Consider the following 27586-nt stretch of genomic DNA (forward strand, 5'->3'; position numbering starts at 1 on the left):
TGCCTGGTGCCCTTCCTCCTCTTTTTTTCCTGGCTGATTCCTACCCATTCTTTGTAAATCAATTCAGGCATCAACTTTCCCAGAAATTTCCCTTCTTCCCCAGGTGGTGCTGGCCTTCGTGTGTGCCACCTTACCTCTCTCTGTCAGACGCTTTCTACTATGTGCAGTGACACTCTGTCCTTCCCTAAATGGACCGCCAGGTCCTTGATGGGAGGGACAGTGCCTGGAACCTAGTAGATGGCTGAAATACAGTAATAGGTTGAGCAACTGACTGGTGAATGACTACAATACAATGAATGCAGCACTGTATGAATTAGATCATCACTGTCTTGACATCAGGGGACCATGTTGTTTCTTCAAATGCCACACTCTAGTGGTTCTACATGGTGAAGCTAAGTCAGGTTTGATCTGGCAACACTAGAAATCTAAGACTTCCGCTTGATTTTTCACTGCCTCTGGTAAGTACTGAGAAGTGATGGCAAAGAGTTTTGGTAATGGATTATGTTGGTGGTAGCAAAACATTGTGAATGTTGAATTGTGTATTTAAAAGTGCTTAAAATGGGAACTTTTATGTTATATATCTGTTACAATAAATATTTTAAAAACACGTATAATTACACAACACAAAGGGTGAGCCCTAATGTAAACTATGGGCTTTAGTTATAATAATAATGGTTCATCAATTGTAACAAAAGTACAATTTGTATTAACACTAATAGAAAATGTTACTAATAGGGAAAACAGAGTATGTAAAGAGGAGAGTATATGGGTATGCTGTACTACCAGCATGATTTTTCTGTAAACCTACACCTGCTCAAAAAATAAATTTTTTCAAAATTAAGAAGCTGCAAAATAAAAGACTGATAAATTATGCTCCATGAAAGTAAGTTCTGGTTTGAAAAAAAAAATGTGGGAAGGAAGGAAGGGAAGAAGGGAGGAAGGGAGGAAAATGCCAAACTGGAAAGCAGTATTTGTAACTCACATCATAGTAAAGAACTCTCAAAAACGATCGGAAATAATGAAGAAAAAGACTAACAATAAAATAGAAAAATGCTCAAAGAATATCGTAGAGTAATGAATTTGGCCTCCAAAAGGAGGAAGCTAGTGAGGGGAGGATAAACTCTAAACCTTGTAATTTCCCAGATAGGAGTGTCTTTTGTCATTCATGGTGGGCCCAGGACCACCTCTCATAGTTTATAGGACAGGGTGGGGCAGCCAGACCAGTAGTCTTGAGGTGGGGGCTGGACACACCAAAAAGACCAGCCTTGTGCCTAGCTGCTCCACCTCCTCACCACCACCAAGAGGCTTTTTAGCTGGACCAACAGGATGTTTTAAACAGCTGGAATGTTACATAGCTACTCACTTCTTTGGGATATAAATGTAGCCTTGCTGCCGTAAGTATGTTTCCTGGATAAATAGAGACCTGCATAGTAGTTACAAAAGATTAAACTTTCCAGGAGGAAAGTTTTATTTTCTTTCTAAAATAAGATGGCCAGAAGCTCTGGAATGTATAAGCCTTGCCTAATAAAGAAAATAGGCTAATAAACCAAGACCTCAATCTTAATGCTTGAATTTATGAACCTTATTCCTGTAATAATGAAATTAAGCCTAATTATAATTAATGCCTAAGAATTGCCTCCTGAAAACCTCCTTGATACTCAAGTATGGCCTCTCTCTAAGCTGAACACTGCAAATAAACTCACTACCTACCCCCCGAGACAAGGGACATGACTCCCAGGGATAAGACTCCCTGCCACCGAGGGATTATTACCAAGCTTTAATCAGAGATTCATCTGAAGAAAGACCCTGATCCAAAGGGGAAAATATTAAATAAGATAGAGTTTTAAAAAATATATTTTTGTTAGAAAAGTCATGAATTTACAAAACAATCATGCATATGTGTGGAATTCCCATACAACGCCCCTCCACCAAAACACTACATTGTTGGGGAACATTTGTTACTGATTAGGAGGTAATATCACCAGGTTATTACCACTAATTATGGTCTATAGCATACATTTGGTATATATTTTCCATACCCCCCTATTTTTAACGCAGTACATCTTTGGTATTGATGAAAGAATATTACAGTATTGCTGTTAGATATAGTCCATTGGTTACATTAATTGTATTTTCCCCATGCTTTTCCACATTCTTACCACCTTGCAGTAGTGACATATATTTGTTCTAGTTCACAGAAGGACATTCTTGTATTTGTACTATTAACCACACTTCTCATCCACGTCTGGGTTCTCTATGTTATTCAGTCCCTAGATTATTCTCTAGCTTTCTTTTATTTGACATTTATATCACTTGACTATCCTTTTCAGCCACATTCCCATTTGTAAACCAGCTGTGTTAGTTCTACTCACTATAATGTGTTACCGTCACCTCTATCCATTTCCACACTTTTATAGCCAAGTTAGTTAAAACTTCTACATACATTAACCATCAGTACTTATTCTCAGCCTTCCTCTTATTTCCTAATAACCTATACTCTAGATTTTAACTCCATGAGTTTATTCTTCATATTTAGATCACATTCATGAGGCCATGCAATATTTGCCCTTTTGTGTCTGGTTTATTTTGCTTAGCATAATGTCTTCAGGGTTTATCCCTGTTATCATATATGTCCCAATTTCATTTCTTCTTATAGCAGCATAGTATTCCATCATATATATACACCATATTTTGTTTATCCATTCATTGGTTGATGGACACCTGGGCTGGTTCTGTTTCCATTTTTTTGCAATTGTGAATAATGCTGCTATGAACATTGGTGTGCAAATATCTGCTAACATCACAGTTTCATTTCTTCTATATATATTCCTAGTAGAGGAATTGCAGAATCATATGGCAGTTCTACATTTAGCTTCCTGAGGAACTGCCAAACTGTCTTCCTCAGAGGTCTCACCATTTTACAACCACCAACAGTGAAGGAGTGCTCCTATTTCTCTACCTTCTCTCCAGCACTTATTTTTTCTGTATTTTTAATAATGGCCATTCTATGCAGTGTGAGATGATATCTCGTTGTTTTGATTTGCATTTTCCTAATAGCTGGTGATATTGAACATTTTCTTATGTGCTTTTTGGCCATTTGTGTTTCTTCTTTGGAGAAATGTCTAAGTCTTTTGCCCATTTTTACGTTGGATTGCTTGTTCTTTTATTGAATTGTGTGATCCCTTTATGTAGAATGGAAATCAAACCCTTATCAGGTATGTGGTTTCCAAATATTTTCTCCCATTGAGTGGGTTGCATTTTCACCTTTTTATTTTATTTTTTGTCTTTCACCTTTTTGATGAAGTTCTTTCAGTCACAGAAGTGTTTCAATTTGAGGAGGTCCTATTTATCCATGTTTTCTTTCATTGCTTATGTTTTCAGTGTAAGATTTAATAATCCACCACCTACCATCAGGTCTTGAAGATGTTTCCCTACATTTTCTTCCAGGAGCTTTATGGTTCTAGCTTTTATATTTAGGTCTTTGATCCATTTTTGAGTTAATTTTTGTATAAAGTGTGAGATAGGGGTCCTCTTTCTTTCTTTCGGATATGGACATCCAGTTCTCCCAGCACCACTTGTTAAACGGACTGTTCTGCCCAAGCTGGGTGGGTTTGACAACCTTGTCAAAAATCACTTGACCATACACGTGAAAGTCTATTTCTGAACCATCAATTTGGTTCCATTGTTCTATGTGTCTATCTTTATGCCAGTACCAAGCTGTTTTTACCACTGTAGCTAAATAATATGCTTTAAAGTCCAGAAGTGAGAGTCCTCTCCCTTCGTTCTTCCTTTTTAAGATGTTTCTGAATATTCAATGCCCCTTACCCTTCCAAATAAATTTGATAATTGGGTTTTCAATTTCTTTTTAAAAAATGTGGTGGAATTAATGGGATTGCATTGAATCTGTATATCAATTTGGGTAGAATTGACATCTTAATGATATTTAGTCGTCCAAACCATGAACATGGAATGTTCTTCAATTTAATTAGGTTTTTTCTTCTTACTTTCTTTTAGCAGTGTATTGTAGTTTTCTGAATATAAGTGCTTTATGTCCTTGGTTAAGTTTATTCCTAAATATTTGATTCTTTTAGTAGCTATTGTAAATGGAATTTTCCCTCTGACTTCCTCCTCAGATTGAACATTACTAGTGTGTAAAAACACTACTGATTTTTGCATATTATCTTGTGCCTTGCCACTGCTGAAATTGTTTATTAGCTAGCAGCTTTGTTGTCGATTTTTTGGGACTTTCTAGGTATAGCATCATATCATCTGTGAATAGTGAAAGTTTTACTTCTTCCTTTCCTATTTGGATGCCTTTTATTTCTTTTCCTGGCCTGATTGCTCTAGCTAGAACCTCTAGCACTATATTGAACAACAGTGGTGACAGTGGGCATTCTTGTCTTGTTCCTGATCTCAACGGGAAAGCTTTTAGTCTTTCACCACTGAATACAATGTTAGCTGTGGGTTTTTCATATATGGCCTTTATCATGTTGAGAAAGTTCCCTTCAATTCCTATCTGTTGCAGTATTTTTATCTTGAAAAGATACTGTATTTTCAGTGTCAATTGACAGGATCATATATTCTTTGATTTATTAATGTGGTGTATCATGCTGATTGATTTTCTTGTGTTGAACCACCCTTGCATGCCTGGTATAAAACCCACTTGATTATTGTGGCAGTTTGGTATTGTTTATGAATTCCAAAAATAGATATTGGATTGTATTTGTAAACTGGTCTGTTCCATACTAGATTGCGTTACACTCAGAGGTTTCACTTTTACATTATTAAATCAAGATTAGGGCTTTCATTTGACCACATCTTAGGGCAACCACGTTTGAGTTCCCATCTACAGCTAGTCTACAGCTGTGGGCTATATAAATGGGTACGCAAACAAAGAGAGGGAAGTAAATACATGGAGAAAGAGAAAAGAGAGTTTAGTTTTGGGTGCTGGGGCCCCGGGGAGGGAGCCAAGCTATTCACTTGATAATTTGCAGCTGAAGAGACCAAAGCCCAGAACTGCAGAGAAAGCCTGGAAAGAAACAAGCTGTGGGCAGAAAGACAAGCCTTATGCTAGCGTACAGATGAGAACAGAAGGAGCTGGGACCACAGAACCTTAGAAGAAAGAGGAAGGCTGAACTCTCACAGAGATTGGCAACCTTCTTGCTCCAATATGCAACAACAGACTTTGGTGAAGGAAGTCACTTATGCTTTATGGCCTTGTGACTGTAAGCTTCTACACCAAATAAATACCCTTTATAAATGCCAACATATTTCTGGTAATTTGCCACACACCTTTGGTTGCCCAATACAATCATGATGAATAATTATTTTAATGTGTTATTGGATTCAATTAGCAAGTATTTTGTTGAGGATTTTTGCATCTGTATTCATTAGGGAGATAGGTCTGAAATTTTCTTTTTTCATAATATCTTTATCTGGTTTTGGTATTAGGGTGATATTGGCTTTACAGAATGAGTTTGGTAGTATTCCTGTTCAATTTTTTGGAAGAGCTTGGGTAAGACTGGTGTTAAATCCTCTATGAATGCTTGGTAGATCTCACCTGTGAAACCATCTGCTCCTGGGCTTTTCATTTTGGGGAGTTGTTTGATGACTGTTTCAATCTCTTTACTTCTGATTGGTTTGTTGAGGTTGTCTATTTCTTCTAGGGTCAGTGTAGGTTGTTTATACATCCCTAGAAATTTTTCCATTTAATCTACATTGTCTAGTTTGTTGGCATTCAGTTGTTCATAGTATCCTCTTACAATCTCTTTTATTTCTATGGGGTCAGTAGTAGTTTCCCTATTTACTTCTATTTTTTTTATTTGCATCTTCTCTCTTTTTTTCTTTGTCAGTTTAGCTAAGGGTTTGTTGATTTTGTTAATCTTGAAGAAACAACTTTTGGTTTTGTTAATTCTATTTTTGTTGTTGTTGTTCTTAGTTTCATTTATTTCTGCTCTAATCTTTATTTCATTCCTTCTGCTTGCTTTAGGAATAGTTTGCTGTTCTTTTTCTAGTTCCTCCAGATGTGTAGTTAGATGATATTAGCTTTCTTCTTTTTTAGTGTAAGCATTGAGTGCTATAAATTTTCCCTCTCAACACTGCCTTTGCTGCCTCCCATAGGTTCTTGTATGTTGTGTTTTCATTTTCATTTGTCTTGAGATATTTATTTGCAATTTTTCTTTGACCCACTGATTATTTAAGAATGTGTTTTTAAAATCTCCATTTGTTTGTGAATTCACCCTTTTTCTGTCTGTTGTTGATTTCAACTTTATTCCATTATGATCAGAAAAAGTGTGTTGTATAATCTCAATCTTGTTGAATTTATTGAGATAGCTTTGTGACCTAATATATGGTCTTTCCTGGAGAAAGATCCATGAGCACTTGAGAAGAATGTATATCCAACTGTTTTTGGGTGCAATGTTCTGTATATGTCTATTAGGCTTAGTCCATTTATGATATTATTCAAGCTCTATATTTATTGATCCTCAGCCTAGCCCTATCCAATGCTGGGAGTCGTGTATTGAATTCTCCAACTGTTATTGTAGATTATTGTAGAGACATCTATTACTCCCTTCGGTTTTGCCAGTGTTTGCCTCATGTAATTTGGGGTATTCTGGTTAGATGCATATACATTGATAATTGTAATTTCTTCCTTGTGAATTTCTCCTTTTATTAATATATAACATCCTTCCTTTCCTTATCCCTGACAGCAGTTTTGCTTTTAAAGTATATTTCACCTGATATAAGTATAGCTATTCAGCTTTTTTAAAAAAAGTGCATGCATGGAATATCTTTTTCCAGTCTTTCACTTTCAGTCTATTGGTATCCTTGGGTCTAAGATGAATCTCTTGTAGTCAGCATATAGATGGCTCATATTTTCTTATCCATTCCACCAGTCTGTGTCTTTTGATTGGGGAGCTTAATCCATTAACATTCAATGTTATTAATTTAAAGGCAGTTGTTTTTTTACTTCACTCATTTTGACCTTTGGGTTTTAACTGTCAAATTTTATTTTCACCACTCTTTTTACACTTTTAGTTACTTTTACTGATATAATCCTCATTTCTAGACTCTCTTCCAAGTCTCTCTCTCCTGTCTTTCTTTACAGGCTGTAGCACTCCCTTTAATATGTCCTGAGAAGCTAGTCTCTTGGTTATAAACTCTCTCAGTTTTTGTTTGTCTGTGAGTATTCTAAACTTGCCCTCATTTTTGAAAGACAGTCTTGCCAAATATAAGATTCTTGGCTGGCAGTTTTTCTCTTGCAGTACCTTAAATATACCATATTACTGCCTTCTTGCCTCCATGGTTTCTGATGAGAAATCAGAACTTAATCATATTGGGTATCCTTTCTATATGATGCATTGATTTTCTCTTGCTGTTCTCAGAATTCTCTTTGTCTTTGGCCTTTGACATTCTGATGAGTATGTGTCTTGGAGTTGGTCTATTTGGATTTATTCAGATGGGAGTACATTGTGCTTCTTGGACATGGATATCTATGTCCTTCAATAGGGTTGGGAAATTTTCTACCATTATTTATTCAAATATTCCTGCTGCCCCTTTCCCTTCTGTTCTCATTATGGGACACACATGATGTCTATGTTTGCACATCTAGTGCCATCATTTAGTTCCCTGAGACCCTATTCAATTTTTTCCATTATTTCCTTTATCTGTTTTTTTTGTGGTGTTTTGTGTGTTCATTTTTGGAGACCCTGTCTTCAAGCTCACTGATCCTTTCTTCTCCCTCCTCAAATCTGCTGTTATATGCCTCCAGTGTATTTTTATATACTTTTTGTTTAAAAAAAAAAAAAACTTAGATTAAATAAATGTGACATAAAAAAACATAGGGGATTCCTATATGCCCTGCTCCCAACCCCTCCCACATTTTCCCATATTAACAACATCCTTCATTAGTGTGGTACATTTTTACAATTGAACACATTTTGGAACATTGCCACTAAGCATAGATTATAGTTTACATTGTAATTTACACTTTCTCCCACACAACTTTGTAAGTTATGGCAAGATATGTAATGTTTTGTGTCTGTCATTGCAATGTCACTCAGGGCAATTCCCAAGTCCTGAAAATGTCACCATATTACACTTTTTTTCCCTCTACCTACCCTCAGAACCTCTAGTGACCACTGTCTTCACATCAATGATAAAAGTGTTTGCATTGCTAGAATTATAATGTCTATAGTAGAATACCAGTAAGTCTACTCTAATTCCTAGTTCATTCTGCAATCCTGAGGATTCTGGGATGGTGATGCCCACTCCACCTCTAATTGAGAGGAGGCTTAGATCCCATAGGGCAGATGGATGAGATTGTCTTGCTTGCAGTTGCAGACTCTCTCTGTCCCTTGGGATGGTAGTTGTTCATCATTATCTCTTTGTTGGTTGTTCTGGGTTAGTCCAATGAACTGGAGAGTAGATGCTGCAACTCTTGAGATTCAGGACCCAGCTGGCACACGGACAGCCCAAAGATTTGTCTCTTGGACATACACCTATCAACTGTAGCAATAGCTATAGGTTTGAATAGAAGGGGCAGAAGAGCCATGTATAGGGAAACCACAACTGAGTCCAACTCTGTCACACTGGGGAATACAAATTCCCATTAGCGCCCACTGTCAGGGCACCAGATTCCTGTGCTGTCTGCCCTTCCTACAGTATCTGGATGTCTCCACTCTTTGAGACAATATTTACTTTGGCAGTCAATGAGATCCTGCTGAGACATGCATAAGCATAACCTCTGAAATAACCTCCTGAATCACTTTGCAGTCTCTTAGCCATATAAACTCATTTGTCTTTACCCTCTTGCCTTTTTTGTCAAGGTTTTTTTCCAGTTGCATTGCTGGTTGGTGCTTGGTAGTAATCCCTCAGTGCCAGGGAGGCTCTCCATGCTGGGAAGAAGGTAATGCATTTAAGATGCTGAGTACAGCTTAGTTTGATTATTCTTGCACAGTTATTTATTTATTAAGCAGTTTTATTGAGATAGATTCACATACCACATAATCTATCCAAAGTGTATAATCAATGGCTTTTAGTATAATCACAGTGTTGTGTATTCATCACCACAAAAAATTTTAGAATAAATTCATCACTCCAAAAAGAAAAACCCCACACCCCTTAGCAGTCACCTCTCAATTCCTCTATCCTTCCCCAGCCCTAGATAACCACTAATCTAATTTCATCTTTATAAATTGATTTATATTTACATTTTATATAAACAGAATCATACAATATGTAGTACTTTGTGTCTGGTTTCTTTCACTTAGCATAATGTGGAGTTTTTTTGGTCTGATATTAACGTCTTGTAGTATTAACATGTATTTGTTCACTTTCAAAGAAAAACGGTCTTATATATGCAATTTTACCCATAATCATATTTCTCATGTGATTAACTATGCTATACAGTCCCATGGTATATTTTTTAGCTTTCCTTTTACTAATTTACATGACTTTAGAGCTTCCCTTTAAACCACTGTCACACCCATATAATAGTACTGCTAATTACAAACATTATGCTGTGCTTTCACGTTTTCTATTCACTTCTAAAGATTAACACACATTCTTTTTACAAATTCTGCACAAGTTAACCCTCAGGTTTCCATTCTCCATTCTATTTTTTGGTGACCCATATTCAAATTATTAGCTCCATGAGATTAGGCAATATATTTATTTCAGAGTAGCATAATCATACTGTATTTGTCCTTTCGTGTCTGGCTTGTTTTGCTCAACATAATATCCTCCAGGTTCATGCAGGTTGTCATATGCTTTACAATTTCATTTCTTCTTACAGCTGCATAATATTCTATCATGTGAATAGACCACAAATTTTTATCCATTCATCAGTTGATGGACACCTGGGTTGTTTCCAACTTTTGGCAATCATGAATAGCACTGCTGTGAACATTGGTGTGCAGATATCTGTGTTGCTGTTCTCAGTTCTTCTGGATATATATCCAGCAGTGGTATTGCCAGGTCATGTGGCAAATCTATATTCAACTTCTTTAGGAACTGCCAAACAGTCCTTCAAATAGCTGTGCATTCCCACCAACAGTGAGTAAGTGTTCTTAGCTCGCCACATCCTCTCCAACATTTGCAGTTCTCTGTCTTTTAAATAGTGGCCATTCTGATAGGTGTGAAATGGATAACTAATTGTAGCTTTGATTTGCATTTCCCTAGTCACTAGTGATTTTGAACATTTTTCACGTGTGTGGTTTTTTTTTTTGTTTGTTTGTTTTTTTGCCGTTTGTGTTTCTTCTTTGGACAAATGTCTATTCAAGTCTTTTGCCCATTTTTTAATTAGGTCATTTGTCTTTTTATTGTTGAGTTTTAGCATCTCTTTATAGATCATAGATATTAAATCCTTATCAGATATGGCATTTCCAAATTTTTCCTCCCATTGAGTTGGCTGCCTTTTCACCCTTTTGACAAAGTCCTGTGAGGAGCAAAAGTTTTTAATTTTGAGGAGGTCCCATTAATTTATTTTTTTCTTTTGTTGCTTGTGCTTTGGGTTTAAGGTCCAAGAAACTCCACCTACCACAAGATCTTTAAGATGTTTCCCTTAATTTTCTTCTAGTAGTTTTATGGTCTTGACTTTTATACTTAGTTCTTTAATCCATTTCGAGTTGACTCTTGTATAGGGAGTGACATAAGGACCCTCTTTCATTCTTTTGGTTATGGATATCCAGTTCCCCCAGCACTATTTTTTGAAGAGACTGTTTTGTCCCATTAACATGACTTTGGAAGGTTTGTCAAAAACCAATTGACCATATTGGTGAGGGTTTATTTCTGGATTCTCAATTCTATTCCACTGATCAATGTATCTATCTTTACGCCATTACCATGCTGTTGTTTTTTTTTTAAGATTTATTTATTTATCTCCCCTTCCCACCCCCACCCCAGCTGTCTGTTCTCTGTGTCTATTTGCTGCGTCTTCTTTGTCCGCTTCTGTTGTTGTCAGTGGCACAGGAACCTGTTTCTTTTTTTTTTTTTTTCTTTTTTTGCGTCATCTTGTTGTGTCAGCTCTCCGTGTGTGCAGCACCATTCCTGGGCAGGCTGCACTTTCTTTCACACTGGGTGGCTCTCCTTATGGGGTGCACTCCTTGCACGTGGTGGGACTCCCCTACGCGGGGCACACCCCTGAATGGCACGGCACTCCTTGCGCGCATCAGCACTGCACATGGGCCAGTTCCACATGGATCAAGGAGGCCCGGGGTTTGAACCCTGGACCTCCCATGTGGTAGACAGATGCCCTAACCACTGGGCCAAGTCCGCCACCTACCATGCTGTTTTGATCCTGTATCTTTGTAATGTTTCAAGGTCAGGCAGTTAAATTCCTCTCACATCACTTTTTTTTAAAGAATGCTTTGGCTATTCAGGTGTACTTTCCCTTCCAAATGAATTTGATATTTACCTTTTCTACTTCTGTAAAATAGACTTTTGGAATTTTGATTGGTATTGCATTGAATCTATAAATCAGTTTGGGTAGGACTGACATCTTCACAATATTTAGTCTTCCAATCCATGCACGTGGAATGTCTTTCCATTTGCTTAGGTGTTCATTGATTTCTTTAACGTTGTTTTGCAGTTTTCTGCATATAGGTCCTGTACTTCTTTGCTTAAATTGATTCCTAGGTATTTGAGTCTTTTTGTTGCTATTGTAAATGGAGTTTTTCCCTGATTTCCTCCTCAAATTTTTCAATACTGATGTATAGAAACTTTACTGATTTTTTTGCATGTTGATCTTGTATCCTACTACTTTGCTGGACTCATTTATTAGCTCAAGTAGCTTTGTCATAAACACTTCAGAATTTTCTAAATATAGGATCACGTCATCTGCAAATAGTGAGAGTTTTACTTCCTCTTTTCCTGTTTGGATGTCTTTTTTTTTTTTTTCCTTGTCTGATTGCTCTATTTAGAAGTTCTAACATAATGTTGAATAACAGTGGTGACAATATGCATTCTTGTCTTGATTCTGATCTTATAGGGAAAGCTTTCAACCTTTTCCTGTTGAGTATGATGTTGGCTTTGGGTTTTTCATATATGCCCTTTATCATATTGAGGCATTTTCCTTCTGTTTCTATCTTCCAAATTGTTTTATCAAGAAAGTATGCTGGATTTTGTTGAATGCCTTTTCTGCATTGATTGAAATGATCATGCCATTTTTCCCCTTCAATTTGTTAAGCTGGTGTGTTATATTAATTGATTTTCTTATGTTGAACCACCCTTGTATACCAGAAATAAATCTCACTAGGTCATGATGTATAATTCTTTTAATATACTGTTGGATTCCATTTGCAATATTTTGTTGAGAATTTTTGTATCTATGTTCATTAAATTGGTCTGTAATTTTTTGCAGTATCTTTTTCTGGCTATGGTATTAAGGTGAAGTTGATTGCATAAAATGTATTGGGTAATTTTCCCTCCTCTTCAATTTTTGGAAGAGTTTAAACATATTTGGTGTTAATTCTTATTGAAAAATTTGGCAAATGTGTATACCCAGCAAAAACCACTTCCTATCAAGATACAAAATGGTTTTCTCATGCCTCTTCTCAGTCAATCCTCACCAAACTCTGACCAGAGGCAGGCACTGAGAGATTTATTGACTCTAAATTAATATTACCTATTTTTTGAATCATATAAATGGAATCATAAATACGCTTCCATGTTTGGCTTCTTTCACACAGTATAATGTTTTTGAAATCATCCACATTGTTGAGTTTGTCAATAGTTCATCCCTTCTTATTAATGAGTGGTCTTCATTTGTATAAAGATACCACGATTTGTCTTTTCATTATATTATTTGATGACTGCAGGGGTTTCTCCTCCTGATGGGGGCGGTTGGAGGGGTCAGGAGGGCCGCACCTTAGCGGGGTTCGAGGTCACGGCAGACGGCCTCGGGGGCTCTCAGGTGTGGAGGACGCACGGCGGGGGGGAAAGGAAGATGCCGCGGAGACCAGGTCTGTGCGCAAGTCCGATTTATTGAGGAAGTACAGTGGGTTATATAGGAGACGCAGAGGGTGGGGGGAGACGTGGCAGTAGGGGATTGGCAGAAGCATGGGCGGACTTGCGGTTGGCTGCCGTAAGCAGTTACTAGGGATGGGGGCGGATCTGTCTATAGGGACGGGGATTGGTGCAGGCGGGTACTGCCTTCCGATAGGTGGTTGCGATTAGTTGCTAGGCAGAGGGCAGGTGGAGAGGCTAGGGGCAGGGGGCGGGAAGGGGGAAGTGAATAGGCGGGAGTCTGCTATCTGAGCTACTAGGGCAGCTGCCTGAGGAGATAGGCCAACAGATGACCATTTGTGTTGCTTCCTGTTTGGGGATATTATGAATGAAGCTGCTGTGAACGTTTAAAAAAAATCTTATTGAAATGCTTGGTGGAATTAAACTGTGAAGCCATCTGGTCCTGGACTATTCTTTTTTGGGAGATTTTTGATAACAGATTCAATCTCTTTAAATGTCATTCGTTTTTTAAGTTCTTTTATTTCTTATAGCATCAGTGTAGGTTGTCTGTCCATTTCTAGGAACTTGTGCAATTAAACTAGGTTGTCTAGTTTGTTGGCATATAGTATCTGATAATAACCCTCTTACGATCCTTTTTATTTCTCTGGGGTCAGTTGTAACTTCTCCCCTTTCATATTTGATTGTATTTATTTGCATCTTTTCTTTTTTTTTCTTCTTTCTTTGCAAGTCTGGCTAGGGGGTTGTCAATTTTATTGATTCTCTCAAAGAACCAGCTTTTGGTTTTGTTGATTTTCTCTACTGTTTTTTGTTGTTGTTGTTGTTGTCCCCAATTTCATTCATTTCTGCTCTAATCTTTATTATTTCTTTCCTTCTGCTTGCTTTGGGATTGGTTTGCTGTTCTTTTTCTGGTTTATCTGGTTGTTCAGTTAGATCTTTGATTTTAGCTCTTTCTTCTTATTTAATACAGGGGCTTAGGGCTATAAATTTCACTCTCAAGACTGCCTTTGCTGTATCCCATAAGTTTTGATAAGTTGTGTTCTCATTTTCATTCACCTCAATATATTTACTAATTTCACTTGCAATTTCTTCTTTGACCCACTGATTATTTAGGAGTGTGTTGTTCAGCCTCCATACATTTGTGAATTTACCTCTTTCTTGTCTATTATTGATTTCTCATTTCATTCCATTGTGATCTGAGAAGGTGCTTTGTATAATTTAAATCTTTTTATATTTATTGAGACCTTCCTTGTGACCTAACATGTGGTCTATTTTGGAGAATGACCCATGAGTACTTGAGAAGAATGTATAACCCACAGAGTTTGGGTGAAACATTCTGTATATGTCTGTTAGGTCTAACTCACTTATCATATTAAAGTTCTGTTTCCTTGTTGATCTTCTGTCTAGTACTATCCAGTGATATAAGTGGTATGTCCAAGTCTCCAGTGATTATTATAGAAATGTCTATTCCTCCCTTCAGTTTTTACCAGGAAGAAAACTGGGGCACCCTGGTTAGCTGAATAGATATTTATGACTGCTATTTCTTCCTTGTGGATTGTCCCTTTTACTAATATAAAATGGCCTTCTGTATCTCATAACATTTTTGCATTTTTCCCTCCCCTCCCCTGTCCCCTCCCCTCACCCAGCTTTTTTTGCTGTCTGTGTCCATTCACTGTGTGATCTTCTGTATCTATTTCTCTTTTTGTCTTCTCTTCTTGTTTTTCTCCTCTAGGATTCACCAGGATTCAATCCTGGGCACCTCCGATGTGGAGGGAGATTCACTGTCACTTGCACCACCTCAGTTCCTGGTTTCTGTTGTGCCTTGCCTCTCCCTTTCATCTCTCTTTTGTTGCATCATCATCTTGCTGTGTGACTCACTTGTGCAGGCACTGGCTTACCACGAAAGCACTTGGCTCACCACATGGGCACTCATCTCACCATGTGGGCACTCATGCAGGCACTTGGCTCACCATGCAGGCATGCTTTTTTTTTTTTAACCAGGAGGCCCCAGGGATTGAACCCAGGTCCTCCCACATGGTAGGCAGAAGCCCAGTCTCTTGAGTCACATCTCCTTCCTTATTTTTGCATTTAAAACCTGTTGTTTTCTGATATTAGTATAGCTACCCCTGCTCTTGTTTTGGAGTATTTTTTTCAAGGTTTTCACTTTCAACTGGTTTGTATCCCTGGGTCTAAGGTGAGTCTCATGTAGGCAGCATATGAATGACTCGTGTTTTCTTCTTCTTCTTCATTTTGTCATCCTATATCTTTTGATTAGGGAGTTTAATCCATTCACATTCAATGATATAACCATAAATGGCATTATTTACATCCACCATTTTATTCTTTGGTTTTCATGTTATATCTTATTTTTGCCTTTTTCTTTTTCACTCTTTTGGTTATCCTTTCTGCTATTCTTGTCTTCTAAGTTTTTCCCTCCTATCTTTTCCTTCAGGCTGTAAGGCTCCCTTTAGTATTTCTTGCAAAGGTGGATTCTTTTTTATGAACTCTCTTAGTTTCTATTTGTTTGTGAATATTTTATACTCACCTTCATATCTGAAGGACTATTTTGCTGGATAAAGCATTCTCAGCTGGCTGTTTTTCTTTCAGTATCCTAATCCATGATTTCTGATGAGAAATCCACACTAAGTCTTACTGGGCATCCCTTGTATATAATGGTTTGCCTCTCCCTTACTGCTCTCAGAATTTTTTCTCCATCTTTGATGTTTGACATTTGAGTTGTATGTGTCTTGGGACAGGTCTATTTGGATTTATTCTGATTGGGTTATGCTGTGCTTCTTGGACATGTAAAAACATTTCTTTCATTAGAGTTGGGAAATTTTCAGCCATTATTTCCACAAATACTCTTCCTGCCCCTTTTCCCTTCTCTTTTCTTTCTGGAACTCCCATGACATGTATGTTGTTATATTGTTATATTTCATGTTATTCAACACCCTAAGCCCCTCCTTAATTTTTCTATTCTTTTCTTTCTTCGATTTCATCTGTTATGTCCTCTGCATCACTTATTCTTTCCTCTGTCATTTCAAGTCTGCTGCTGTATGCCTCCTTTTTTTTCTATTTGGATAAAAGTAGTATTGCTTTATTCATGATTTTCCTTTTCTCCATCAACTAAGTAAATTAAGTTATGGAGGTTATGAGTTCTTCATAAGTTAAGATTTAGCTTCACAAAACCATTTTCCAGGAAGTGGATTTGGCTCAACTGATAGAGCATCCACCTACCACATGGGAGGTCCAGGGTTCAAACCCAGGGCCTCCTGACCTGTGTGGTGAGCTGGCCCACGTGCAGTGCTGATGCGTGCAAGGAGTGCCATGCCACGCAGGGATGTCCCCAATGTAGGGGAGCTTCACATACAAGGAGTACGCCCTATAAGGAGAGCCACCCCACACGAAAAAAGTGCAGCCTGCCCAGGAGTGGCACCGCATACATGGAGAGCTGATGCAGCAAGATGATGCAACAAAAGAGAGACACAGATTCCTGGTGCCACTGACAAGAATCCAAGCAGACACAGAAGCGCACACACAGTGAATGGACACAGAGAACAGACAACGGGGGTTGGGGGGGAGGAGAGAGAAATAAATTTTTTTAAAAAGCATTTTCTCCTTCATTATGTTGGCCTTCTACCTGTTCCAAGAATAACCCTGTGCAAACCTAATTTTTCAATTAGAATGATGTTTGCTAATCCTTATTATGTGGCAGGTTCTGTTCTATGCTCATTAAATATATTTACTCATTTACTTTTCACAACAATCTTAAAACACAAGTATATTGTTTATCCTCATGCTACAGGTGAGGAAACTGGGACACAGAGAGTCATGTAATACAATGTCTCACAGCTGGAAAGTGATAGAAGTGACACTTTGTCCCATTCTGTCCGGCTGCAGAGCCTGCGCTATTCTTCTCTAATATAGACTCAATATGGCCAAGACCAGGTTCAGTATATAAGATGGCTGAGTCTCTTTTCTAACAACATAACGATATATAATACTTTAGTAGGGAAAAAATGGGTTGAAACACAAATACAATTATTCCTTTAAGAATAGTTACCGTCTTTCAATTTTAAAGTTTCATTATCAATTGTCTCTAAAGTCTGCTTGCTATTATTAAGCTGGATTAAAAAAATCCCAGACAGAGTAGAGCAATTCACTAGCACCATCATTAAGCAGTTTGCAAATGAAATCTTTGCCACAGAGCAGAAACACACCTAAAATCAACTCAAGAAAATAGGTTTAAGTATTCAGAGAATGAGTACCCACATCCATTTGTTATGAATTACAGAGCCTCACACCCTTTTTAAAATCATTTAACTCCTAACCCAGTTTCTGATTAGTCTGAAAATAAGGAACCACTCAAGTGAGATATCCTTTCAAAGCACTGCTGAAAATATATTAAAGAGCGATATCCCAGATCACTGTTTTCAAATGTTAATAAGTTTATATTAGCATACAGAGAGAATATCCTTAGATATAGTAATGTTTTCCTGAGTTTTTATTTCCCCTTTTTGATAATATTTTCAATTTCTTCTGAGACCTTTCCTTTATAGTCATTTTATTCTATTGCTTTTAACTTCTTTTGATACTCCGGGAGTAAACCATTTTCTTTTGCAGTCATGCAAATGACTTTTTTAAATTGTGGTGATGGGGGAGGAATCACACAAGTTTTCATCTGCTAACTTTGACAAGTTAGTTCATTTCCTTCTTGAGCATGAACAATTACTTCTATTGAATCATATGTTCCACTTATAACCCCTTCTTGCTTATCCAGAGAACTTAACTGCTTTCATTCATTTTCCAAACTACTCCCCACACTTCATCTCCAGGACTTTGAAATATGGTAACTATTCCTTCATGCCAGGTATCACTTATTTTGCCTTGGGAATTGCCAAAGTCAAGCTTAAAATCTTGCAGGCAGGCCACACTGCAGAACGTAACCAATGGGTTTCGTAGGTGGATCCTCTCAGTCCACAGGTTGCTGCCATAGGAGAAGTTCAGAAAATTCTCTTTGTCCCTTCCCTGGCAATTCCTGCAGCCCAAGCCCACCATGTACCACCAGACGCCTATCAGGCCCGGAGATCAGGAGCCAGTGAGAGTGACCTGGGACTGTAGCCTGTTGCCTGCCAACCCCAGCCACTGGCCTCCTCTGATGTGGGTTTTTTTTTTTTCTTTTTAGAAGGTACTAGGGATTGAACACAGGACCTCATACATGGAAATTAAGTGCTCAACAACTGAGCTACATCTGCTTCCCAATTAGAGTTGATTGTTTTCTTGTTTGTTTGTTTTTAGGTGGTACTGAGAACCAAAACTGGGACCTCATGTATGGGAAGCAGGTGCTCAACCACTTGAACTACATCCACTCCCCTCTAATGTAATTTTTAAAAAAGAAATATCCTCTTTTTTAAAAAGATTTATTTATTTAGATTTATCCTTCCCCTCCTAATGGTTCTGTCGTCTGTCTGCTCATTGTTTGCTTGCCTTCTCCAGGAGGCACCAGAAACCAAATCTGGGTCCTCCCACATGGGAGGCGAGTGCCCAAAGGCCTGAGGCACATCCACTTTCTGGCTTGTAGCATCTGCTTGTTTAGGTGTCTGCTCATTGCAGCAGGTGTGGTATTTAGCTCATTGTGACAGGTGCAGGCATCTGCTCATCTTCTTTAAGAGGCACTGGGCCCTAAACCTGGGATCTCCCATGTGGTAGGTGAGCACCCGACTGGTTGGGCCACATCCACTTCCCTCTAATCTATTTTTTTCTTTTTTTTTTTTTTTCTAATGTATTTTTTACCTTACCTATTGTGTCTTTCATTCCCATGAGCTCTCTTACTTTTCCATTCAGGTTTTCAAGTTCTTTATGCTTGCTTAGTGCCTTCTTTTTATTTTTCTTCTTTTTTGTTATATTTTTGTTAATCTTTTTATAAATTCTTTCTCAGTTTTTTTCAGTGTCTTCTTGATGTCCTTTTTCTGTTTAGCCATACTGTCTTTCAACTCATTAATTTGATTTTGGAAATTTGTATGAATCTTGTTTATTAGTTGGCTCAAATCCTGTGTCTCATCTGGGGCTTTGATATATTTCTTGCTTGGGATAATTCTTCCAGTTTCTTAATATGGCTTGTAATTTTTTACTGATATCTAGGCATCTGGTTATGATGGTGAGTTTACTCAGATGCTCAATTTCTCTCTCTTTTGTAGAGATTTAGTGGCAGAAGGCTGTGCATTACTGCCATTCTTTGATTCTTGGTTCAACCTGTTCTGGGTCTTTAGGATTGTCCTTATTAGTTGCTCAAATCTGGACCCTGGACCCAGTAATTGATTGTAGACCACTCCTAAGGGCCTTGGGTAGGGAGCTGTAAAGGCCAGGAAAAGCCTACCTTACTTATTTAGGTGTTTTTCCTTAAAAAATTTTTTTAAATTATATCACACATATATAAACATACATAAGCAATAAGTGTATAGTAATAGTTGTGAACTTACAATACAAAGATACATAATATCATACAGGGACAGCATACCTTACTCTACAAACAATACCTTGTATTTTTGTGAAACGTTTTTAACAAATGATTAAAGAGCATCCTCAAAATATTACTACCAACCAAAGTATCTTACATTTAGTGTATTTCCCCCAACCTACCCTATTATTATTATCTTTATATCATTTATATATGAACATACATAAACAATAAGTATTATAATAAAAGTTGTAAGCTTACAAAGCTACATGCATAACATCGTACAAGGGTCCCATACATCAGCCCACAACCAACACCTTGCATTGTTGTGAGACATTTGTTACAAATGATGAAGAATATCATCAATATCTTACTAACTATAGTCCTTATCTTACATTTGGTGTATTTTCCCCCAACCCACCCTATTATTATTTTTAAATATATTTTTATGGCAGAAGTTGTAAACTTACAAAAAATCGTGCACATGTGCAGGATTCTTATACAACACCCCTCTATCAACACACCACACTGTGGTGGAGCATTTCTTACATATTATGAGATGATATCATCAGACTATTACCACTAACCATGATCCATTGCATACACTGGCACATTATTTCCATATCCCCCCTTCCCCATTATCAACACAGTACATCTTTGGCATAGATGCATGAGTATTACCATATTGCTGTTAACCACAGATCATAGGTCACTCCAGTTGTATTTTTCCCATGCTTCTTCACATTCCTACCACCCTGCAATAGTGATGTACATCTGCTTTAGCTCACAAAGAACATTCTTGCATCTGTACTATCAACCACAGTCCTCATCCACCTATGGGTTTACTGTGCTATTCAGTCCCTAGATTATTCTCTAGCTTTCTTTCAATTGGCATTCATACCCCTAGACTACCATTTTCAGCCACATTCCGATTTATAAACTGTTATTCACTAAAATGTGTTGCCATCACTCCATACATTTTCACATTTTTACAGTAAAGTTAATTAAAACTTCTACATACATTAAGCATCAGTAGTCCATCTCAGTCCTTCTCTTATCTCCTTTAAGAAGCCACTATCTACCACCAGGTCTTGAAGATATTTTCCTACATTTTTTAGAAACTTTATGGCTCTTGCTTTTATATTTAGGTTTTTGACCCATTTTGAGTTCATTTTTGGATAAGGTGTGAGATAGGGGTCCTCTTTCCTTCTTTTGGCTATGGATATCAAGTTCTCTCAGCACCATTTGTTGAATGGACTGTTCTGTTTGAGCTGATTAGGTTTGACAGGCTTACACTTGACCATAAATGTGAGGGTCTGTTTCTTAACCATCAATTTGTTTCCATTGGTCTATGTGTCTATCTTTATGCCAGTACCATGCTGTTTTTACCACTGTAGTGAGGTAATATGATTTAAAATCCAGAAATGAGAGTCCTCCAACTTCATGTTTCCTTTTTAAGATGTTTCTAGCTATTCAGAACCCTTTACTCTTCCAAATAAACTTGATAATCAGGTTTTCCATTTATTTTTTAAATGCTCATAGAATTTTTATTGGGCTTGCATTGAATCTGTATATCAATTTGAGTAGAAATGACATCTTGATGATATTTAGTCTTACAATACATGAGCATGGAATGTTCTTCCAATTATTTAGGTCTTTTTAAAATTTCTTTTAACAATGAGTTGTAGTTTTCTGAATATGTTTTACATCGTTGGCTAAGTTTATTCCTAAATATTTGATTCTTTTAGTTGCTATTGTAAATGGATTTTTTTTTTCTTGACTTCCTCCTCAGATTGCACATTACTAGTGTTTTTAAAGTCTGTTTCATTTAATGTAAGTATAGGTGGTCTGGCTTTCGTTTTGTTTTGTTTTGTTTTTTTTGGTTACTGGATGCATGCAATATTTTTTTCCAGCATTTCACTTTCAATCTATTGGTATCCTTGGGTCTAAGGTGAGTGAGTCTATTGCAGACAGCATATAGGTGACTCATAGTTTCTTATCCATTCTTCCAGTCTGTGTCTTTTGATTGGGGAGTTTAATCCAGTAATGTTCAATGTTATTTCTGTAAAGGCAGTTCTTATTTAACCCATTTTGACCTTTGGGGTTTTTCCCTTTTTTTTTTTTTTTTTTAACCTTTGGGTTTTATCTGTCATATTTTATCTTCACCAATCTTTTGAGACTTTTAGTTACTTTTACTGATATATTCATTTCTAGACTCTCTTCCAAGCCACTCTCTCCTGTCTTTTCTTTTCAGACTGTAGCACACCATTTAGTATTTTCTGCAAAGTCAGTCTCTTGGTTGCAAACTCTCATTTCTGTTTATCTGTGAATATTCCAAACTCACCCTCATTTTTGAAAGACAATCTTGCTGGATATAAGATTCTTGGCTGGAGTTTTTTTCTTGAAGTATCTTAAATATACCATACCATTGCCTTCTTGTCTCCATGGTTTTTGATGAGAAATCAGCACTTAATCTTACTGGGTATTCCTTATATGTTATTCATTGCTTTTCTCTTGTTGCTCTCAGAATGCTCTGTTTGCCTTTGGCATTTGATGTTCTGATTAGTATGTGTCTTGGTGTTGATCTGTTCAGATTTTGTGCTTCTTCGATATGGATATCCATGGTCCTTTAATAGGATTGGGAAATTTTCTAATATTATTTCTTCAAATATTCTTTCTGCCCCTTTTCCCTTCTCCTCTCCTTCTGGGACACCCATGACACGTATGTTTGAATGTCTCTTGCTGTCGTTTAGTTCCCTGAGACCCTGTTCAATTCTTTCCATTCTTTTCTTCATCTGTTCTTTTATATGTTCACTTTTGAAGGTCATTTCTTCAAGCTTACCAATCGTTTCTTCTGCCTCCTCAAATCTGCTATTATAGGATTCCAATGTATTTTTAATTTCATTGATTGCACCTTTCGTTCCCATAAGTTCTGCTATTTTTCTATGTATGCTTTCAAATTCATCTTTGTGTTCATCAATGTCTGTTTAATATCCTTAATCTCTTTAGCCATCTCATTGAATTTACTAAGGAGATTTGTTTGAACATCTATGATTAGTTGTCTCAGCTTCTTTATGTCATCTGAAGACTTATCCTGTTCTTTTAACTGGGCCATAGCTTCCTGTTTCTTGGTGTGGATTGTAATTTTTTTATTGGTGTCTTGGCATCTGGCTTACTAGATGTATTTATTCTGAGTGCAGTTTGTCTCTTTAGTTTATGGCTTTCTTGCCCTTTCTCCCTTGATAGTTGTGTAGCAGAAACCAAGGATGTAGTTGGTGCTGTAAGCTGTGGAGTCTCAAGCTGCCCACATTGCCCAAGGGACAGATAAAGCTTCTCCCAACTTTCTCCTTTGCCAGGAGCAGGGGCAGAACTACAGCCATGTGTAACAATCCAAGTTGTGTAGGCCTAAACTCTAGTTGCCCTGGTAGACTGATGAAGCTTCATATCTCTTCCTTCCCTGCCTGGGCAGGGAATGAAGCTTCAGGTATGAACAGCAGTCTATGACATGCAGGTCCAAAATGACCACAGTTATGCTGGTAGACTTCCAACTATTAGGTCTGCACCAGTTGAATGTACCTGCAGTTGCCCAGATAGGCTGGTGCAGGGCCTGCCAGCTTCCTCCTTGCTAGAGGTAGGGCTGAAGCCTAGGCTAAGGCTGCAGTCCAATCTGGGTGAAGGAAGTCAATCCCTCCTGTCACTGTGATTTTCAATCAGTCCAGCTTCCTCTCATGCCAGGGGCAAAATCAAAACGGTGGCTACTGACCTCTTTCCAATCCAGACAGTTTCAAACTTTAGTTGTTCTTAGGGTTATACCTTAGCCAGCCAAATTTATTAATCAGTAGCCAAAGTTGGTGGCCAACTGTTTCTCCCTCCTCTGTTTTTGGGAAATGGGGCTTCCAACTCTAGCCACATAACAGCTCCTAAGGCAGCATGCACCACCAGAATAGAATGACCACCAGCCTCTGTGGTGTGGCCTGTATTTCCCCAGAGAGGCTGGCACAGGTTCCTCCAGGTTTCTCCTTGCCAGAGGTGGGGATGGGGCTTAGACTTGAGCTACAATTTTATCTGGATGGAAATAAGCTGGACCCTACCTGCGTTGTGATTTTCAATTCATCCTGCTTCCCCTCATGCCAGGGGTGGAGTAAAATGGCAGCTATGGGTCTCTATCTGACTTGGACAGGTTCAAACTTTAGCTGTACTTAGCTTATACTTCAGCTAGTTGAGTTTACTAATCAGTGGCTGAAGTTGGTGCTCAACTGTCTCTTCCTCCCCTGTTTTTGTGAAGTGGAGCTTCCAATTCCAGCTGTGGAATAGCTCCAAAGGTGGCTTTTGCCACCAGTGGAGGAGGGGCACCAGCTTCCATTGCATGGAGTTCTCTATTAATGAATCTTCTCTGCAAATGGGCAGTCTCCTCCTATTCTTTTAAGGATGTTGCAGGATGCTCTCTGGTCTCCTGGAGCCCCTAAACCGGTGCTGAAGGTAGCTCTAGGTGATCACTAATTGCCCTGTAGCACAAGCTGACTCTAGGAGCTTCTTACTCTGCACCCATCTTGCTGGTTGTCCACTTATTTACTTTTTTAAAAAATTTATTGAAATATATCACTCATATACATAAACATACATAAACAATAAGTATATACTAGTTGTGAACTTACATAACAAACATTATAACATCAAACAAACATATATAACATCTCACCCTACCACCAATAACTTGCATTGTTTTTAAACCTTTTTAACAAATGATTAAAGAGCACTGTCAAAATATTACTACTAAACAAAGTATTTTTCCCCTAACCAACTTGATTATTATCTTTACATCATTTATATATGAACACACATAAACAATTAAGTGTACAGTAAAAGTTACTTACAAAGAACTTACAAAGTGAACTTACAAAGCAAACACTCATAACATCATACAGGGTCCCATACTACCCTCCACCAACACCTTGCCTTGTCATGAGAGTTTGTTACAAACTATGAAAGAACACTGTCAAAATCTTACTACTAATCATAGTCCTTTTCTTACATTTGGTGTGTTTTTCCCCCAACCCACCCTACTACTATTTTTTAAATATATTTTTTATGACAGAAGTTGTAAACTTATAAAACAATCGTGCACATGTGCAGAACTCCCAAACAACATCTCTCCGTCAACATGCCACAATGTGGTGTGTCATTTGCTACAGATAAAACAATATCTGATTCTTACCATGTCCATAGTGTACATTTGGTTCACATTTTCCATACCGCCTCAGTATCAACTCGGTACATCTTTTGCTTAGATGCAAGAATATTATATTATTACTACTAACCACTAACCACAGTCCATAGGTCACTCCAGCTGTATTTTTCCCATGCTTCTCCACATTCCCAGCACCCTGCAGTAGTGAAATACATTTGCTCTAGCTAACAAAGGACTCTCTTGCATCTATACCATCAACCACAATTCTCATCCACCTCTTGGTTTATTGTGCTATCCAGTTCCTAGATTATTCTCTAGCATTCTATCAGTTGGCATTTACACAACTAGACTACCATTTTCAGTCATATCCCCATTTATAAACTAACTGTTACTCACTGTGTGTTACCATCCACTCTATATATTTTCACACTTTTACAGTAAAGCTAATTAAAACTTCTACATACATTAAACATCAGTAGTCCACTCAGTCCTTCTCTTATCTCCTTTAAGAATCCACCACCTACCACCAGGTCTTGAAGATATTTTCCAATATTTCTTATAGAAGTTTTATGTTCTTGCTTTTATTTTTAGGTTTTTTATCCATTTTGAGTTCATTTTTGGATAAGATGTGAGATAGGGGTCCTCTTTCCTTCTTTTGGCTATGGATATCCAATTCTTTCAGCACCATTTGTTGAATGGATTGTTCTGCCTGAGCTGTGTGAGTTTGACAGGCTAGTCAAAAATCACTTGACCATACCTGTGAGGGTCTGTTTCTGAACCATCAGTTTGGTTCCATTGGTCTCTTATGTCTGTCTTTATGCTAGTACCATGCTGTTTTTACCACTATAGGTAGATATTATGATTTAAAGTCTGGAGATGAGGGTTCACTTTTCCTTTTTATGATGTTTCTGGCTATTCAGGACTCCTTACTCTTCCAAATAAATGTAATGATTGTGTTTTCAATTTTTTCTTCAATGCTGGTGGAGTTTTTATCAGGATTGCATTAAATCTGTGTATCAATTTGAGTAGAATTGACATCTTAATGATATTTAGTCTTCCAGTCTGTGAGTATGGAATGTTCTTCCACTTATTTAGGACTTTTTTGATTGTTTTAACATTGAGTTGCAGTTTTCTGAATACAAGTGCTTTACATCATTGGTTAAGTTTATTCCTGATTATTTGACTTTTGTCTGTCATATTTTATTTTATTTTTTATTTTTTTTATTTTTTTAAAGATTTATTTATTTATTTAATTTCCCCCCCTCCCCTGGTTGTCTGTTCTTGGTGTCTATTTGCTGCGTCTTGTTTCTTTGTCGGCAGCGGCATGGGAAGTGTGGGCGGCGCCATTCCTGGGAAGGCTGCTCTTTCTTTTCACGCTGGGCGGCTTTTCCTCACGGGCACACTCCTTGCGCGTGGGGCTCCCCCACGCGGGGGACACCCTTGCGTGGCACGGCACTCCTTGCGCGCATCAGCACTGCGCATGGCCAGCTCCACACCGGTCAAGGAGGCCCGGGGTTTGAACCGCGGACCTCCCATATGGTAGACGGATGCCCTAACCACTGGGCCAAAGTCCGTTTCCCTGTCATATTTTATTTTCATCACTCTTTTGATACTTTTAGTTACTTTTATTGATATAATCTTCATTTCTAGACTCTATTCTAGGCCCCTCTCTCCGGTCTTTTCTTTTCAGGCTCTAGCACACCCTTTAGTATTTCCTGAAATTCTGGTCTCTTGCTTAGAAATTCTCTCAGTTTCTGTTTATCTGTGAATATTCTAGTTTCACCCTCATTTTTGAAAGACAGTCTTGCTGGATATAAGATTCTTGGCTGAAAGTTTTTCTCTTACAGTATCTTAAATATATCAAACCACTGTCTTCTTGCCTCCATGGTTTCTGGTGAGAAATCAGCACTTAATCTTATTGGATATCCTTTACATGTTATGCATTGCTTTTCTCTTGCTGCTCTCAGAATTCTCTCTTTGTCTTTGACATTCTGATGAGTATGTGTCTTGGAGTTGGTCTCTTTGGATTTTTTCAGATGGGAGTACATTGTGCTTCTTGGACAGGTATATCTATATCCTTCAATAGGGTTGGGAAATTTTTTAACATTATTTCTTTAAATATTCTTTCTGCCCCTTTTCCTTTCTCTCCTCCTTCTGGGACACCCATGACACATATGTTTGCACTTCTTTTGCTGTCATTTAGTTCCCTGAGAACTTGTTCAATTTTTTCCATTCTTTTCTTCATCTGTTCTGTATGTTCACTTTCAGAGGCCATTTCTTCAAGCTCACCAATCCTCTTCTGCCTCCTCAAATCTATTATAGAATTCCAATGTTTTAAAAATTTCATTTATTGTATCTTTCATTCCCATAAGATCTGCCTTTTTTCTATGTATGCTTTCAAATTCTTCTTTGTGCTCATCCAATGTCTTTTTTTTTTTAAGATTTATTGATTGATTGATTTCTCTCCCCTTCCTCCCCACCCCACCCTGGTTGTCTGTTCTCTGTGTCTTTTTGCTGTGTCTTCTTTGTCCACTTCTGTTGTTGTCAGTGGCACGAGAATCTGTGTTTCTTTTTGCTGTGTCATCTTGTTGTGTCATTTCTCCATGTGGGCAGCACCATTCTTAGGCAGGCTGCACTTTCTTTGGCGCTGGGCAGCTCTTCTTACAGGGCGCACTCCTTGCGCGTGGGGCTCCCCTACGCGGGGACACCCCTGCATGGCAGGGGACTCCTTGCGCGCATCAGCACTGCACATGGACCAGCTCCACAAGGGTCAAGGAGGCCCAGGGTTTGAACCACAGACCTCCCATGTGGTAGACGGATGCCCTAATCACTGGGCCAAGTCCGCCACCCCAATGTCTTCTTAATATCCTTAATCTCTTTAGCCATCTCATTGAATTTATGAAGGAGATTTGTTTGAACATCTATAATTAGTTGTCTCAACTCCTTTATGTCATCTGGAGGCTTATCTTGTTCCTTTA

General features: G+C 37.9%; 1 protein-coding gene and 1 pseudogene across 1 annotated transcript in view; both read right to left on the reverse strand.

Moving 5' to 3' along the window:
* The window catches only part of PECAM1 (platelet and endothelial cell adhesion molecule 1), a 127582-nt gene that overhangs the window by 62156 nt on the left and 37840 nt on the right, over nucleotides 1-27586 (reverse strand). The window lies entirely within an intron of this gene.
* On the reverse strand, nucleotides 17427-19720 carry LOC131275078 (gamma-glutamylcyclotransferase pseudogene; annotated as a pseudogene).

The sequence above is a fragment of the Dasypus novemcinctus genome, chromosome 21 (assembly GCF_030445035.2).
Source record: "Dasypus novemcinctus isolate mDasNov1 chromosome 21, mDasNov1.1.hap2, whole genome shotgun sequence".
In the NCBI taxonomy this organism is placed as follows: Eukaryota; Metazoa; Chordata; class Mammalia; order Cingulata; family Dasypodidae; genus Dasypus; species Dasypus novemcinctus.